Source organism: Oryctolagus cuniculus, chromosome 2 (genome assembly GCF_051225735.1).
Source record: "Oryctolagus cuniculus isolate XC-2025 breed Fujian yellow rabbit chromosome 2, ASM5122573v1, whole genome shotgun sequence".
NCBI lineage: Eukaryota > Metazoa > Chordata > Mammalia > Lagomorpha > Leporidae > Oryctolagus > Oryctolagus cuniculus.
Window position 1 is genome coordinate 100,596,413 of NC_142868.1, and position 15,463 is coordinate 100,611,875.

A 15,463-nucleotide genomic window follows, 5' to 3' on the forward strand; every position below is an offset into this window, starting at 1 on the left:
TGAGTGATCTTTCTGATGTGTTTTGGATTAGATTGGCTAATATTTGGATGGGGATTTTTGCATCTATGTCCATCTGGAATATTGATCTATAATTCTCTTTCTCTAGTGTATTTTTTTCTGCCTTAGGAATTAAGGTAATATAGGCTTCATAGAAGGAGTTTGGGATGATTCCTGCCCTTTCACTTGTTTGAAGAACTGGAATTAGCTTTTCTTTAAATAGCTGAAAGAATTCCACAGTGAGAATCTGTGGTCCAGGGCTTTACATTTTTGGGAGGGTCTTTATCACTGATTCAATCCTTGTCTAGGATGTTGCTTTGTTTAGGTTTTCTCTGTCTTCTTGACTCAATTTTGGTAGCTTGTATGTGTTCAGGACTCTTTCCATTTCTCCCAGGTTTCCTGATTTGCTGTCATACATCTCTATGTAGTAATTTCTGATGATTATTTTTATTTCCACAATATCTGTTGTTACTATTCCTTTTACACCTCTGATTTTATTGATATGGGCCTTCTCCCTCTTTTTTTGCTACGTTAGCCAATGGTATGTCGATTCTGTTTGTTTTCCCAAAAAATTAGCTGTTCATTTTACTGATCTTTTGGAATTTTTGTTTCAATTTTTCTTCTCTAATTTCAATTATTTCTTTGTACTAGGTTCTTTATATACATGGATAGAGCATTTATTTGGTACCTTTCCAATTTTTTTCATGTAGACAACAATTTCTATAAACTTCTATCATAATACTTCTTTTGCTGTATCCCATAAGTTTTGATAGGATAATTATCATCTTCATTCATTTATAGAAATTTTTTATTTCCCTGTTGATTTCTTCTATGATGCACTGTTCATTCAGGAGCATGTTGCTCAGTCTTCATGTGTTTCCATATGATCTGGAGATTCTTGAGTTGGGGTTTTTCAGCTTCATTCCATTCTGGTCACAGAAGGTACATGGTATGATTTCATTTTTTTTTTTTTAATTTGCTGAGGCTTGCTTTATGGCCTAGCATACAGGTCTATCCTAGATAAAGTTTCATGTACTGATGAGAAGAATATGTATTTTGCTGCTGTGGAGTAAAAAGTTCTGTTGGGGCTGGTGCTGTGGTGCAGCATGTAAAAGCCCTGGCCTGAAGCATTGGCATCCCATATGGGAGCTGGTCCTACCATTGCTGCTCCTCTTTTGATCCAGCTCTCTGTTATGGCCTGGGAAAGCAGTGGAAGGTGGCCCAAGTCCTTGGGCCGCTACAACCACGTGGGGGAGCCAGAAGTTCCTGGGACCTGGCTTCAGATAGGCATAAATCCAGCTGTTGTGGCAAGCTGAGGAGTGAACTAGGAGATGGAAGACCTCTCTCTATATATCTCTACCTCTCTCTGTCTTTCAAATAAAATAAAATTTTTTGACATTGTATCAAACTCTTTTTTCAAATGATGTTCCATAACAACATTTTAAATGATTTTATGCAATCAGTAATATAAGAGCAGACATTACTACTAAAATAAGTAGACTAAAATAAGCCATCAAGACAATAATGTATTGTTGATAAAATATCTTAGATTTCATGAAAGAGATACTTTAAAATGAGATAAAACTATCAAGAAAGCATGCATTTATCTGCATCATTAGAAAATTAACTATATGTTTTGGTGAGCATGACCAGAAAAAAATCTTATTTACTGTTTGTTCTCACAGTTTTAGTTACTAAAATTCATTGCACTTACAAAAACATAAAAGTCAACCTCTAAAGTCTAATTATAGCTGTATTTGCTTCTGCACTGGTCACATGCTATTAAATAAATTTTTTAACTTTTATTTAATGAATATAAATTTCCAAAGTACAACTTTTGGATTATAGTGGTTTTTCTCCCATAACCACCCTCCCTCCTGTAACCATCCCATCTCCCACTCCCTCTCCCATCCCATTCTTCATCAAGATTCATTTTCAATTATCTTTATATACAAAAGATGAGTTTAGTATACTAAGTAAAGATTTCTACAGTTTGCACCCACACAGAAACACAAAGTACAAAGTAGTGCTTGAGTACTAGTTATATCATTATTTCACATAGTACAACACATGAAGGACAGAGATCCTACATGGGGAGTAAGTGCATGGTGACTGCTGTTGTTTATTTAACAATTGACACTCTTTTTTTGTTTCTTTCCAAATCTTCAGAGAAATTTTATTTGCCAGTGGTAGAAAAGAACACTGCACAGTGGGCCATGTTCCCAGAAAACCAGAATTAAATTACCATTAACTTCAAATCCAAAGACATGTACATGACCACAGGATATTTCCATCAACAATTAAAATTAAGTGAAGACCAGCCCAATATTTATTCTATACACCTCCCATTCATGTGTTTGCAATTGAGGATATCTTGGGGATTTTTTTTTAACCAATGACTAGATTCTTTAAATGTATAAGATAATCCAAAAGCAAGACAGATCTCTAATGACTCCCAAATGTCTATTTAAAAGCTATTAAGTGAAAAATGAAATGGAGGACACTCACAATAATTCTTGGACTCCTGGAGATCCTAAGACATGCTACAAAAATAGGTATTTATTCTTAGGAAAATAGTCAGAGCTAGCTTCCTTATGCTATCCATAAAATCTTAACATCAGAGGCTGTACAGATAGTACAGATAGTTTTGAACTGATCTCCAAACAAGCACAAATCCACTACGTTTAAAAGAACAGTTAATTTGAGGTTTTTGGCAAAAGACAGTACTTCACACATCTAATCCAAATCAAAGAGCCTGCAGACAGTTTTCAGTGAGATGAAAGGAATGAAATAAATATAAATTCTATGGATAAATAAATGTCAGACAATTTAAATAAGCTAACGGAACTAATATTTTTAAACAAAAATACTAGTCAGGTAACAAGCTTTTGTTTCTCAATGTCAGACTTTAAATGTTTACCAGACTACTGTTAATATCATTAAAAATCTAATCTTTGACCCAGAGTATTAGTAATACTGATTTGCATTTACAAAAAGATTGTTTTTCCAACTGAATGCTTCTGGTCCTCAAAGATATTTTAATATTACTGAAGGCAGACTGTGGTGCTAACAGAATTTAAGTCTCAAGTACTTTTTTAAAAAAGTGACAGACTCTAAAGTCAGTCTACTAATTTGCCCAGGTAAAAAATGCAAGAATTGGTTATAACTAGCATGTTTAGTGGCATGCCCTATTGAGTGGTATGGTTACTAAGTAATAACTACACCTTAAACACCATCCCAGTCTGTTTCTTTTATGTATTGCTACTTATTCATTAACTTCATACCCACCACTGAGTTCCTATGGTCAGGTAAAAATTTTATGGTATGCACAAAAAACTGTCATGGTAGGTACTGTTCAAAGTTCTAGAGACTGGAACAATTGTTTATTGGAGGATTAGCTCCCTCTCCTAAATGCATGAAGCCGTTCTACTTTTCTGTTTCTCCCCTTAAAATAAAGGCTACATGTCATGGTGATCTTTTGCCACATTTTTGATTAACTTTTGGCTATGTGAAAAAACTTCTAGTGAATTTGTCAATTTTGCTCATCTAGCTTGAAGTTCAACCTAATTCTTTTCAAATATCTTATACAACGGAATGCCCCAGATTACCCCATCAATCCATTTCTATGTTGTTCCTATTTTATGAGGAAGATGTTTTATGTTTTTTGTTAAGATTTGTTATCAGTAGAAAAGTTTGTCATGTTACACATGTTACCATGAGAGTGCAACAGCTCTTGTTTGTGAATTCTCCCTTCTTTTTAAACATCTGATTAAGTTGCAAAGGCTGAAAATCTTCCACAAAAAGCATGCTTGGGAGAATAGAGACAACACAGTTTTCTCACAAAGTAACTTTCTGAAAACTGATAAAACTAAATTTATGAACACTTTTGATTGCAAGTAGTCTGCAGAAACAAAATCTTGTGTATGTTTGGGTTAGGTAACTCAAGTTTTCTTTTTAACAATCAGAATGTTTTAAGGAAACATTGTGGATCCCAAGAAAGGGACCTGACTGTTGGATTTAGGACCCTTTCCTTGACAATATGTACAAAATTTCTTTAACTTGCCATGTGTCCATTTTTTGAAGCTGTCAAAGCCAAGAACCCATAAACAAATCGCAAATAGCAATAACCTACATTAATTAATATCCCCCCTTTAACATGTTGACATTTTTACTAAAGGATTATTTTTGCATTTCCATTTCTTATATCCCATGACATTCCATATAAATTGCATTATTGCTTTATAGGCCATGCAACATTCAAAAGTATGTTTATATGCATTGCCTGTTTTCCTTGATGTCTGTTCACAGTTTGATACTCATTTTACTACAGAAATTTAAGGTTGAAAATACCTGTATTTCTTGTCAGAACTTAATTGTTCACATCACCAATCACTACATGCATATTTAGCTCTAATTATATTGCTCAAAAACTGCACCCATTATCAGAACAGTGCAAATGATATTTAATTTTAAAAGTAATTATAGCCGGCGCCGCAGCTCACTAGGCTAATCCTCCGCCTAGCGGCGCCAGCACACCGGGTTCTAGTCCCGGTCGGGGCGCCGGATTCTGTCCCGGTTGCCCCTCTTCCAGGCCAGCCCTCTGCTGTGGCCAGGGAGTGCAGTGGAGGATGGCCCAGGTGCTTGGGCCCTGCACCCCATGGGAGACCAGGAAAAGCACCTGGCTCCTGGCTCCTGCCATCGGATCAGCGCGGTGCGCTGGCCGCAGCGCGCCGACTGCGGCGGCCATTGGAGGGTGAACCAACGGCAAAGGAAGACCTTTCTCTCTGTCTCTCTCACTGTCCACTCTGCCTGTCAAAAAAAAAAAAAAAAAAAGAAATAAAAAAAAGAAAAGAAAAGTAATTATAATGGCTTGAATTCAAAGTTATTCAAATGAACACTGTCAAGTAATTTCACTTGAGTGTATACATATTTCATCATCAATGTTTACATTACCCTTCTTTACGTATAACCATCAATTCTTCACAATTTCTTTACATCAGTTTTCTTTCCCAAGTCCCCAAACTGAGAATGCCAAATAGTCTTGGAAGTCCACAGCTTCATATTTTAATGTTTTCTTAAGAACACATTTGTGAACTCACAAAAGTGTTCATCTTTCAACTTTGAAAATGCAGTTTTTAGTTTAAGTCAAACAATCCTGTTCTAAAATCCCAACAAATAAATCTGAGAATTAACTTAAACACCTTGACAGTGTCCCTTAAAAATGGTACGACAGTAAATTGCCCACAGGCATGGCAATGACCTCTTGGATGGGATCATTTAACTCCTTGGAACTGGAAAATACCAGTACCAAGGATTACACTGAGATTCAATTTTACTGAAGGCTACATTTAGTTTACCCACTTTCCACAACCTAGCATATTCATTATGGTAGAATGAAATGTAAATGTTTTGTGTAGCCCTCAATCTCACACTAAGATTTGAGAGAGATGTACTTTTAAAAAGCACGGGGTAATAATATATAAAATCAGTGGCAGAAAGTTTCATTAAGCACCAAGAACTAATTTTGTCACCCCATACTCATTTTGTAGGTAAGTTTCAACAACCGGCAAGGCACATTTACATATATTCCAATGAATACTTATTTACAAATTTTTAAATTACACTCTATGTCCCAGCTATCCCAGTAACTGACATACAACATACTAAAATGGTTTATTAAGATAACAAAAAACTAATTAATGTAAAACATACAGGCTATTGGCAACCACTATTCTAAAATTATGTAATTACAAATAAACATACTGAAATGTGTGCAATTCTAAGTTTTTAAACAAGAAGATTTCTACACTAACACACATTTACATTAAAGACACATAAAATAAAAACTTTATTACAAAAATAAGTTACACTCACCTCCAGCTTACAGTATAAAACAATTTTATTTGCAGGAATGCAAAATGATTGTTTGCCATGAGCATTTTGAACATATGACATGTCTAATTTTCTTGTTAAATTTGCATTTACTGGGGAACTGGTGTGTATAAAACCTCAATTAAGTATAAGCTCTGATCTTCATCATGGTGCCCATTGGGTTTATGTGATATAACTACAGTATCCCTTTGGGGAAGGGGAGAAGGGATTTATTTACACCAAGTCCTCAACTTAGGACTTGGCAAAAAATTTTTTGAGGGTGATTCAATAGAGGATGCTTCACCACTGAACACTCACTGTCATCAAGGTGCTTTAGAAAATTAAAAACAGCACAAATGATTATACTCTACAAGTTATCATGACCTGCATAAGAAATGGAAAGCTGATTCACATTTTTATAGTGATCAGCAGTAAGAAATGCACTAATGAAACATACTTTTTACCTAAAAAGCTAAACTACAGCCATATACTAATTTCTATGATTTATGAAAAAACTTCAAAATATCCAAATGTCAGGCTTTGCTGTACAATTGTCAGTTTTAGTCTGACTTTTTATAAAGAGACACTGCAGTATTTAGTACAAGTTCGAATGCACTTTTTTTGAACATCTGATGTCTTACAAAAGTAACATCTTGCTAAACTATTATACATCCAAATAACTACAATATCTGAAGAAGCAAGGCTGCTTTTTCAGCCACAAAATATGACAAAAGCAAGGCCTGTTATGATGGTCATGAAGAAGTCTTACAAGCCTCTGAAACTAAAGGCAACTAACAATGTTACATTTGGTATACTAAAATCTTACCCTTGTATCATATTTAACAAGCCTTGCTTTTATCTACAAAGATTTTTCTATGTACAGTACAGCTAGGGTATAGTTCAATCCTCTGCTACAGAGGTAGTTAACCAACCCTCTAAAAAAGGTTCTAAAAAGAACCACTATCTGGAATGCCTAACTAACCAGCTCTGATGATTACACCTGAAACTGCATATCTGAACACAATTCAAAAGTGAATATAGCCGGCGCCATGGCTCAATAGGATAATCCTCCACCTTGCAGCACCGGCACACCGGGTTCTAGTCCCGGTTGGGGCACCGGATTCTGTCCCGGTTGCCCCTCTTCCAGGCCAGCTCTCTGCTGTGGCCGGGGAGTGCAGTGGAGGATGGCCCAAGTCCTTGGGCCCTGCACCCCACGGGAGACCAGGAGAGGCACCTGGCTTCTGCTGTGGGATCATCGCGGTGCACCGGCCACAGCACACCAGCTGTGGTGGCCATTGGAGTGTGAACCAACGGCAAAAGGAAGACCTTTCTCTCTGTCTCTCTCTCTCACTGTCCACTCTGCCTGTAAAAAAAAAGCCATTATTACTATAAAAAGATATAGACAATCATGATTAACCTTTGCGAGCAGAAATAAAATTTAAGGATACCCACAGTGGAATTCATCTATACCACTGCAATAAAATTTAAATGCACAAATTCAAGATAATATTTCAGAATACCACTGCTGGGATCCTTAATTTTAAAAAAACAGGGGAAAATCTACTTAGAGCAGATTTTTTAAAGAGAACTTTATTCTTTATTAAGATACCATGCTAGAAGTTATGAAGGATTTCTGTTGGAACACATTTAGAAAATAGAGTAGCTTTAGTTTAATAACTTGCACTGCAAAGAAAATTGTTAAAGAAATTCATATCAAAGTCCAAGTATTAGTTCAATGTCCCGTATTTGATTCCATGATCTTCATAGGGAGGTCTTCTGCAATAGGATATGCTCCTATACAGCCGAGATATTTAAGGTTGCTTGATTTCCTTACCATTACTCCACTGAAAGCTTCTGGTGTACTCCCACATAGCAAGTCAGTCTTCATTGTAACAGGTCAGGACTGGCCTTGACCCCTTTTCCCTGCCCGTGGCCTCTTTGTTCTTGGGCACCTCCTCTCACACCACGAACACCTCTTGCTGATCCAGGACCTCCTCTCTGTGAATAACCGGCTCTACCACGGGGAGAAGCAGCCCCATGACCTCTGGATGGAGCAGCACCCCTTGCTCATCTACCACCCCTTCCTCTAGCTCCAACTTGAAAATCTTCATAACCATAGTATGGATCTTCATATCTACCACGATAGTTATGGTAATCATAGTCATAATAATCATAATAATCTTCATATCCATAATAATCTGGAAGATATCCATAACCACCTCTACCTCAACACCCTCGACCTCTTGTTGGAGGGGGCATATGAGTTGGACCATAATAGCAGTAATCATCATACATCTGATTCTTTGCTGCTTGCCTCTGAGCTTTTCTTTCTTTCCTTTTCATATCTGGTGGCTTAGCAAAAACAATTTCAATGTTTTCTCCCTCCAAGTCTTTGCCATTCATTTCTTCCATAGCCTTAACAGCACCATCTCGTTCATCAAAATGAATGAATGCATAATCTTTCAGTTTCTTTACTCTTTCCAGTTTTCCAAACTGACTAAATGCCTTTTCTAAAATCTCTTCTGTTACAGTATTGGCAAGGTTACGTACAAAAAGTACCTTCACCTTTGCCATAACCTCAGGATCAGGATCTTCTATAGGATCAACCCATTCAACAGTTCCAACATTTCCCCAGACCTTGACTTTACCACTCATTAGCCTATGCCTTGCCTGGGCAGCTGTTTTGTGATCTTCATATTCAAGAAAGCAAAAGCCTCTGGTGTCGCTCCCTGTCTTCATGGAGGAACGACACAGGACCCTGCGCTGTTTTTTGTCTGCTTGGCCCTCCCCGGGTTTGCTGCTGGTTCTTCCCGGGTTGGCTACTGACCCTTCTACCTCCGTGGAAGGGCGGTTCCCCCTGCCACATTCCCCACTTCCGCGGGGGAACGGCACACCGCCGGCCGGCTCTCTCGGGGGCTGCACAGGTGTTCCCTCAGATGTTCCCGGTGCATGTTGTCTCTCTCCTCCTTTATAGTCCTCTTCCACCAATCCCAACTCTGCTACCCACACGCTGAGTACGCTGCTCTCCTCCAATCAGGAGCAGGTCCTACAGTTTATTGGTTGAACTGGAGGCAGCTGTATAGAAGCTGTTTCTCCCTTCTCAGCGCCATATTGTGGGAGAACAGATGCATAGAATAAGTCTTAATTCAAGTAACTTAGTCTAGTCCGGGTTGCTCCCCACAGATCCCCCTTTCTTTTTATTTTTTGGCATTGATACGCGCCTGTCTTCGGTGCCCCGCGGCACACACTCTGCTCTGCTTGCTGGAGTTGCCCACAGGTGCTTACAAGCCCCATCAATCAGGCAAACCGAATCCGAGTCCTCTCTTCGCCATGTTGTGAGGAGGTTTTTAGGCGCTGATGCGTGCCTGTGTTCGGTGCCCTGCAGCGCATGCTCTGCTCTGCTAGAACTGCCTGCAGGTGCTTACAAGCCCTACCAATCAGGCAAACCGAATCCAAGCCCTCTCATTGCCGTATTGTGGGGAGACTTATTGGTGTTGATTCGTGCCTATCTTCAGTGACCTGCAGCTCATACTCTGGTCGAGCTGCCTGCTGGTGCTTATCGCCTTACTAATCAGGCAGACCGAATCCAAGCCTTCTCATTGTGGTATTGTGGGGAGACTTATTGATGTTAATTTGTGCCTGTCTTCGGTGACCTGCGGCGCATAAGCTGCTAGCCGCCCGCAGGTGCTCACCACCTCCCTAATCAGGCAGACCGAATGCAAGCTCTCTCATTGCCATGTTGAGGGGAGGCCTTATTTTTCTCTATTTCTCTATCTCCGGGCATTCCTATCTCTCCCATTTTACTTCTATCTGCCAGCATTCCTATTTCTCTCATTTTACTTCTAAATTTCTGTTTCTCATATCCCCGCGGCTTCCCAGCGCCCGCCCTGAGGCTGCTTCTCGGTGCCTCACCCCGCGGCTTCCCGGCTCTGAGCCGCTTCCCAGCTTCGCGTGCTCTCCATGGTCTCCGCGCCCCTTCGCGCCCGCACCACGGCCTTCACGCTAGCCCCGCGTTCCCTATCTATTAGCGCCCCATGCGCCCTCCCCCCGCTGGTGCCCCGTGTGCTCTCTCTGCGCGCAGCGGCTTCCGTGAGTCACACAGCCTAGCTCACGTTTCCGCCACCGGTTGGTTTAGTTTTCAGTCTAAGTTCCCTGGGCTAACCTGACGAAATGCAACCTATAGCTTACGTCTCCACTCCCGGTTTGGCTTCCTGTCTTTTGCTCCCCGGGCTAATCTGACGGATTCCAACCTGGCTTACATCTCTGCCTCTGGTTTTAGCTTTTCGCCTTTTGCTCCCTGGGCTGCCTTGAAGAATTCCAACCTGGCTTCCGTCTCCACCTCAGCCTGCCCCCGCGGCTTCAATTTCCCTAACATTTTTCTCTACCCGGTATGTTTCCTAACTTTTCTTCCAACAATATTCCCCTCTCATTTCTCCTGGCTTCTCCCCCACAGTCCGTATCCAAGTCTGTTTGTTCTAGCTTTCACTTTCGCTTTCGACCTTAGAGATTTCTCCCAGCTTCCCCCTGTAGTCCATATCCGAGTCTATGCCTAGGCTTTCAATAGCTTCTTTTGGCACCTTTTCCGTCCGGCTTTTCCCTAGGCTCTTTGCTAGTCTCTCTCCGGTATTTTCCCACTTCTTCCCATTTCTTCCCTCCTAGGTTTCCTATCCGAGTCACGGCACCATTTTGTCGCTCCCCGTCTTCGTGGAGGAACGACACAGGACCCTGCGCTGTTCTTTTGTCTGCTCGGCCCTCCCTGGGTTTGCTGCTGGTTCTTCCCGGGTTGGCTACCGACCCTTCCACCTCCATGGAAGGGCGGTTCCCCCTGCCACATTCCCCACTTCCGCGGGGGAGCGGCACACCGCCGGCCGGCTCTCTCAGGGGCTGCACAGGTGTTCCCTCAGATGTTCCCAGTGCATGTTGTCTCTCTCCTCCTTTATAGTCCTCTTCCACCAATCCCAACTCTGCTACCCACACGCCGAGTATGCTGCTCTCCTCCAATCAGGAGCAGGTCCTACAGTTTATTGTCCGAACAGGAGGCAGCTGCATAGAAGCTGTTTCTCCCTTCTCAGCGCCATATTGTGGGAGAACAGATGCATAGAATAAGTCTTAATTCCAGTAACTTAGTCTAGTCCGGGTTGCTCCCCACACTCTGGGTTTTTTTTTTTTTTTCTTGTCATCTGGTTGGTGGTATAAAATGACATCTGTAAGACCCTATGTTACTTTGCTAAATTCTTCAAGAATCTGTTCCTTGGTTTTACTCTTAGAAATAGAGCCCACAAAAAGCCTATTGTTGGCAACTGAGATGCAGACACCAATATGTTTTCCAGAACAAATTTCATGATTATTATACAGTTTAACAGCCTCCTGAACTGCTTCTTTTGTACAAAAAGTGACAAACGCATAACCTCTATTGAGACCAGTGAGTGGATCCATCATAAGATGAAGATCCCAAATAGGTCCAGCTTTCTCAAATAAAGGAACAAGCTCATCCTCAAATAGATCTCTTGGGATCTTCCCCACAAATATCTCAGTGCCAACCGAAGGCTGCTGACCTGAATAAACGGAATCTAGAGGCGGTCCCCCATACTTCCTCTGTCCAGTGGCCACATCAAGTGTGTAGCCTGTTCTTCCCAAGAGTGCTTTAATTTTTACCTCATCTGGTCCTTTACTTGAGTCCGCTACTTTGGTCCCCTGTTTTTCTGTCTGCCTGTAAGTCTTCATGACTCCACATAAAAAGGCACTTTTGTTCTGAACATGAGAGAGATCACTGTCATTAAACTGCTGAAAAACTGCCAATGCACCGTCTTCATTGAATTCTTTCAAAGCTTCAATAGCTCTTTCATCTAAATCACTATGTGCAACTAGCCCTCCCCATTGGGCTGTGGCAGAGGAATCCTGTCCCAGGGGATCGGGTTGCGGGAAACACATGCTCACTGCTCCCTGTGTCCAGTGTGAGTGGAGCTGTTGTAAAATGGTGGCCAAAGCTCACACCACTGGCAGCAAACCCGATCCATTTCCACTCGCCTCTGGCCTCTGAGCGCGCTCCCTGTGTGAGCGTGTGCCCCCGCGTGACCCCCCCTTCCCTCCCCTCCCTCATGCGTCCGCTTCTTTCACTCACTCCCTCAGCCCCTGCCCTCCACCTGCTCCTCCTTCTCCCCTATCACCACCACCACCACCACCAGCAGCAGCCGCCGTCGCTGCCTCTGGACGCCTTCTCTTGGCCTTCCTTCTTCCCTCTGTGTTCCTTCCCTGCCACCCCCACTCCCATCCGCGGTGCCTCAGGCAGGAGTGGCAGCCTTGCCCATTCTAGCTGACTTGCTCGCATGCTTGCTCACTCACTCCCTCTCTCGCTCTCTCGGCCCTGTCCCCCAGTCTCTGTGGAGTCGGCTCCTCTCTTTTTCTCTCCCTCAATTGACACTCTAATTTATGATGTCAGTAATCACCCTAGGCTCTTGTCATGAGCTGCCAAGGCTATGGATGCCTCTTGAGTTCACCAACTGTTATCTTATTTACCAAAGGCCATAGCCAAAGTGGAAGTTCTCTCCTCCCTTCAGAGAAAGGTGCCTCCTTTGATGGCCCATTCTTTCCTCTGGGATCTCACTCACACAGATCTTCCATTTAGGCCATTTTTTTGCCAGAGTGTCTTGGCTTTCCATGCCTGAAACACTCTCGTGGGCTTATTAGACAGATCTGAATGCCTTAAGGGCTGATTCTGAGGCCAGAGTGCTGTTTAGAACATCTAAAATTCTATGAGTCTGCTGTGTATCCAACTTCCCATGTTGGATAATTCTCTCATTTTAATTCTATCAGTTAATATTAGCAGACACTAGTCTTGTTTATGTGATCCCTTTGACACTTAATTCTCTCATTATGATCAATTATGAACTGAAACTGGTCACTTTGACTAGTGAGATGGCACTGGTACATGCCACCTTGATGGGATTGAATTGGAATCCCCTGGCACGTTTCTAACTGTACAGTTAGGCACATGCTCAATTGGACTTACCCCAGATAAAATAAATCTTTAAAAAAATAAGTTCTGTAGATATCAGCTAGGTATATGTGGTCCAGAGTTTTGATTAGCTCTTGTTTCTTTATTGATTTTCTGTCTAGCTGATATGTCCATTGAAGAAAGCGGGGTGTTGTTGATGTTCTTCCTTACTATTGTATTAAATTGATTGTCTCCCTTTAGATTCATTAATATTAATAATTTAATATCCAGATACCCTATACTACTGAATTCTACAAATAATTTAAGAACTAACTGAAACACCTTTTAAATCATATACAAAAATATGAATAGGATGTGAATCTGCCAAACCTATTACAGATCACTCTGATACCAAAACAGAACAGGACACAATATAAAAGCAAAGCTACAAATCAATGTCCTTGGTGAAAATAGATGCAGATATTATTAACCAAAGCCTAGCAACCAAAATCCCACACATCTAAAAGATAGTTTATCAGATCAAGTGTGATTTATCTAAGAGATGCAGAGGTGATTCAACCTTCACAAATAAAAATCACCATAAACCATGCCAATAGAATGTATAAGAAATATAAGCATCTAAATAAATGAGGAAAAGCACTTGGCAAAATTCAAGAACGCTTCAAGCTAATGGCCCATCAAAAATTTAGTATAAAAGCTTACCTCAAAATTATAAAGGCTACCTTTTGGCATCTTGTCAAAATCATACTGAATGGGGAAATGCTGAAATCACTTCCTCTCAGGTCTGGAACAAAACATTATTAGTTTAAACACTGTTATTAGTTTCAGCACTGTTATTCTGTATGATATTAGAAATATTAAGAGGATCAAATAGGGAGGAGAAAGAAAGGCCACAAAATTGGAATGGAGAAACTCAAAATAGTCTTGTTAGCAGATGATTTAATGTATACGGAAAAATCTAAACCCTGCACAAAAATGTTCTTGGAACTGATAATTCAGTTCAATAAAGGTGCATTTTACAAAAACAACATGAAAAAAACAGTTGTTTTTTCATATACTAGTAATGAACTCAGTGAAAGCAAAATCATGAATAATCACCATTCATAACAGCTACAGTCAGATATTTTGTAATGAATTTTACCCAAAAAAGTGAAAGATCACTACAGTAAAAATCCTAAACAGCACTCTGGCCTCAGAATCAGCCCTTAAGGCATGCAGATCCGGCTGAAAAGCCCATGAGAGTATTTCAGGCATGGAAAGCCAAGACACTCTGGAAAAAAAAAAAAAAAACCTAAATGAAAGATCTCCACAGGTGAGATCCCAGTGGAAAGAACTGGTCATCAAAGAAAGAGGTACCTTTCTCTGAAGGGAGGAAAGAACTTCCACTTTGACCATGGCCTTGTCTAAAAATTATCAGAGTCAGTGAACTCAGGGGGCTTCCATAGCCTTGGCAACTCATGACAAGAGCCTAGGTTGATTACTGATGCCATAAACAAGAGTGTCAATTTGTTAAGTCAACAACAGGAGTCACTGTGCACTTACTCCTCATGTAGGATCTTTGTCCTTAGTGTGCTGTACATTGAGATTTAATGCTATAACTAGTACTCAAACAGTATTTTTCACTTTATGTTTCTGTGTGGGAGCAAACTGTTGAAATCTTTACTTAATGTATGCTAAACTGATCTTCTGTATATAAAGAGAAACAAAAATGAATCTTGATATGAATGGAAGGGGAGAGGGAGTGGGAAAGGGGAGGGTTGCGGGTGGGAGGGACATTATGGGGGGGGAGCCATTGTAATCCGTAAGCTGTACTTTGGAAATTTATATTCATTAAATAAAAGTTTAAATAAAAGAAAGAAATTACATGAAGAAAGGGATTTTTTTGGTTGGAAAAAAAATTATAAAATATTGATGAAAGACACAAAAATAGAAAGACATTCTTAACTGAAAACAAAAATTCTACTGCACAAATATCTAAAGCAGTGGCTTAGAAATAGAAAAATACTACAAAATGATGATATAAATTGAAATGTTTAACTGTATTTCATTCACAAATGATACTATGATTTTTAAAGATTGTAAACAATTGACTTGAAAGGTGGAGTTAAACAGTGAGGAAGATAAAGAGATCTTCCTCCTGTTTTACTCTACAAATAACTCTGGTGGCTGATTTTTGAGCAGTGACAAAAATAGAAGCCTGTAACTCAATCCAGTTCTCCCACATGGGTGACAGGGGCCCAAGTACTTGGGCCATCATTCACTTCTCTTCTGTGGGGAGCAACTCGGACTAGACTAAGTTACTGGAATTAAGATTTATTCTATGCATCTGTTCTCCCACAATATGGCGCTGGGAGAGGAGTAAACAACTTTTACACAGCTGCCTCCAGTTCGACCAATAACCTGCAGGAGCTGATCCTGCTCCTGACTGGAGGAGAGCAGCGTACTCGGTGTGTGGGTAGCAGAGTTGGGATTGGTGGAAGAGGACTACAAAGGAGGAGAGAGACAACATGCACTGGGAACATCTAAGGGGAACATCCGGATAACATCTGAGCAGCCCCCGAGAGAGCCGGCCGGTGGTGTGCCGCTCCCCCGCGGAAGTGGGGAAAATGCCAGGGGAGCCGCCCTTCCATGGAGGTGGAA

The 15,463-nt window shown here is 40.8% G+C and overlaps 2 pseudogenes across 1 annotated transcript in view; both read right to left on the reverse strand.

Annotated features, from left to right (window-relative positions):
* The window catches only part of LOC149127944 (uncharacterized), an 81,592-nt pseudogene that overhangs the window by 4,393 nt on the left and 61,736 nt on the right, over positions 1-15,463 (reverse strand). The gene's annotated exons all lie outside the window — the stretch shown is intronic.
* LOC100341734 (heterogeneous nuclear ribonucleoprotein Q-like) lies at positions 7,738-11,766 on the reverse strand (annotated as a pseudogene).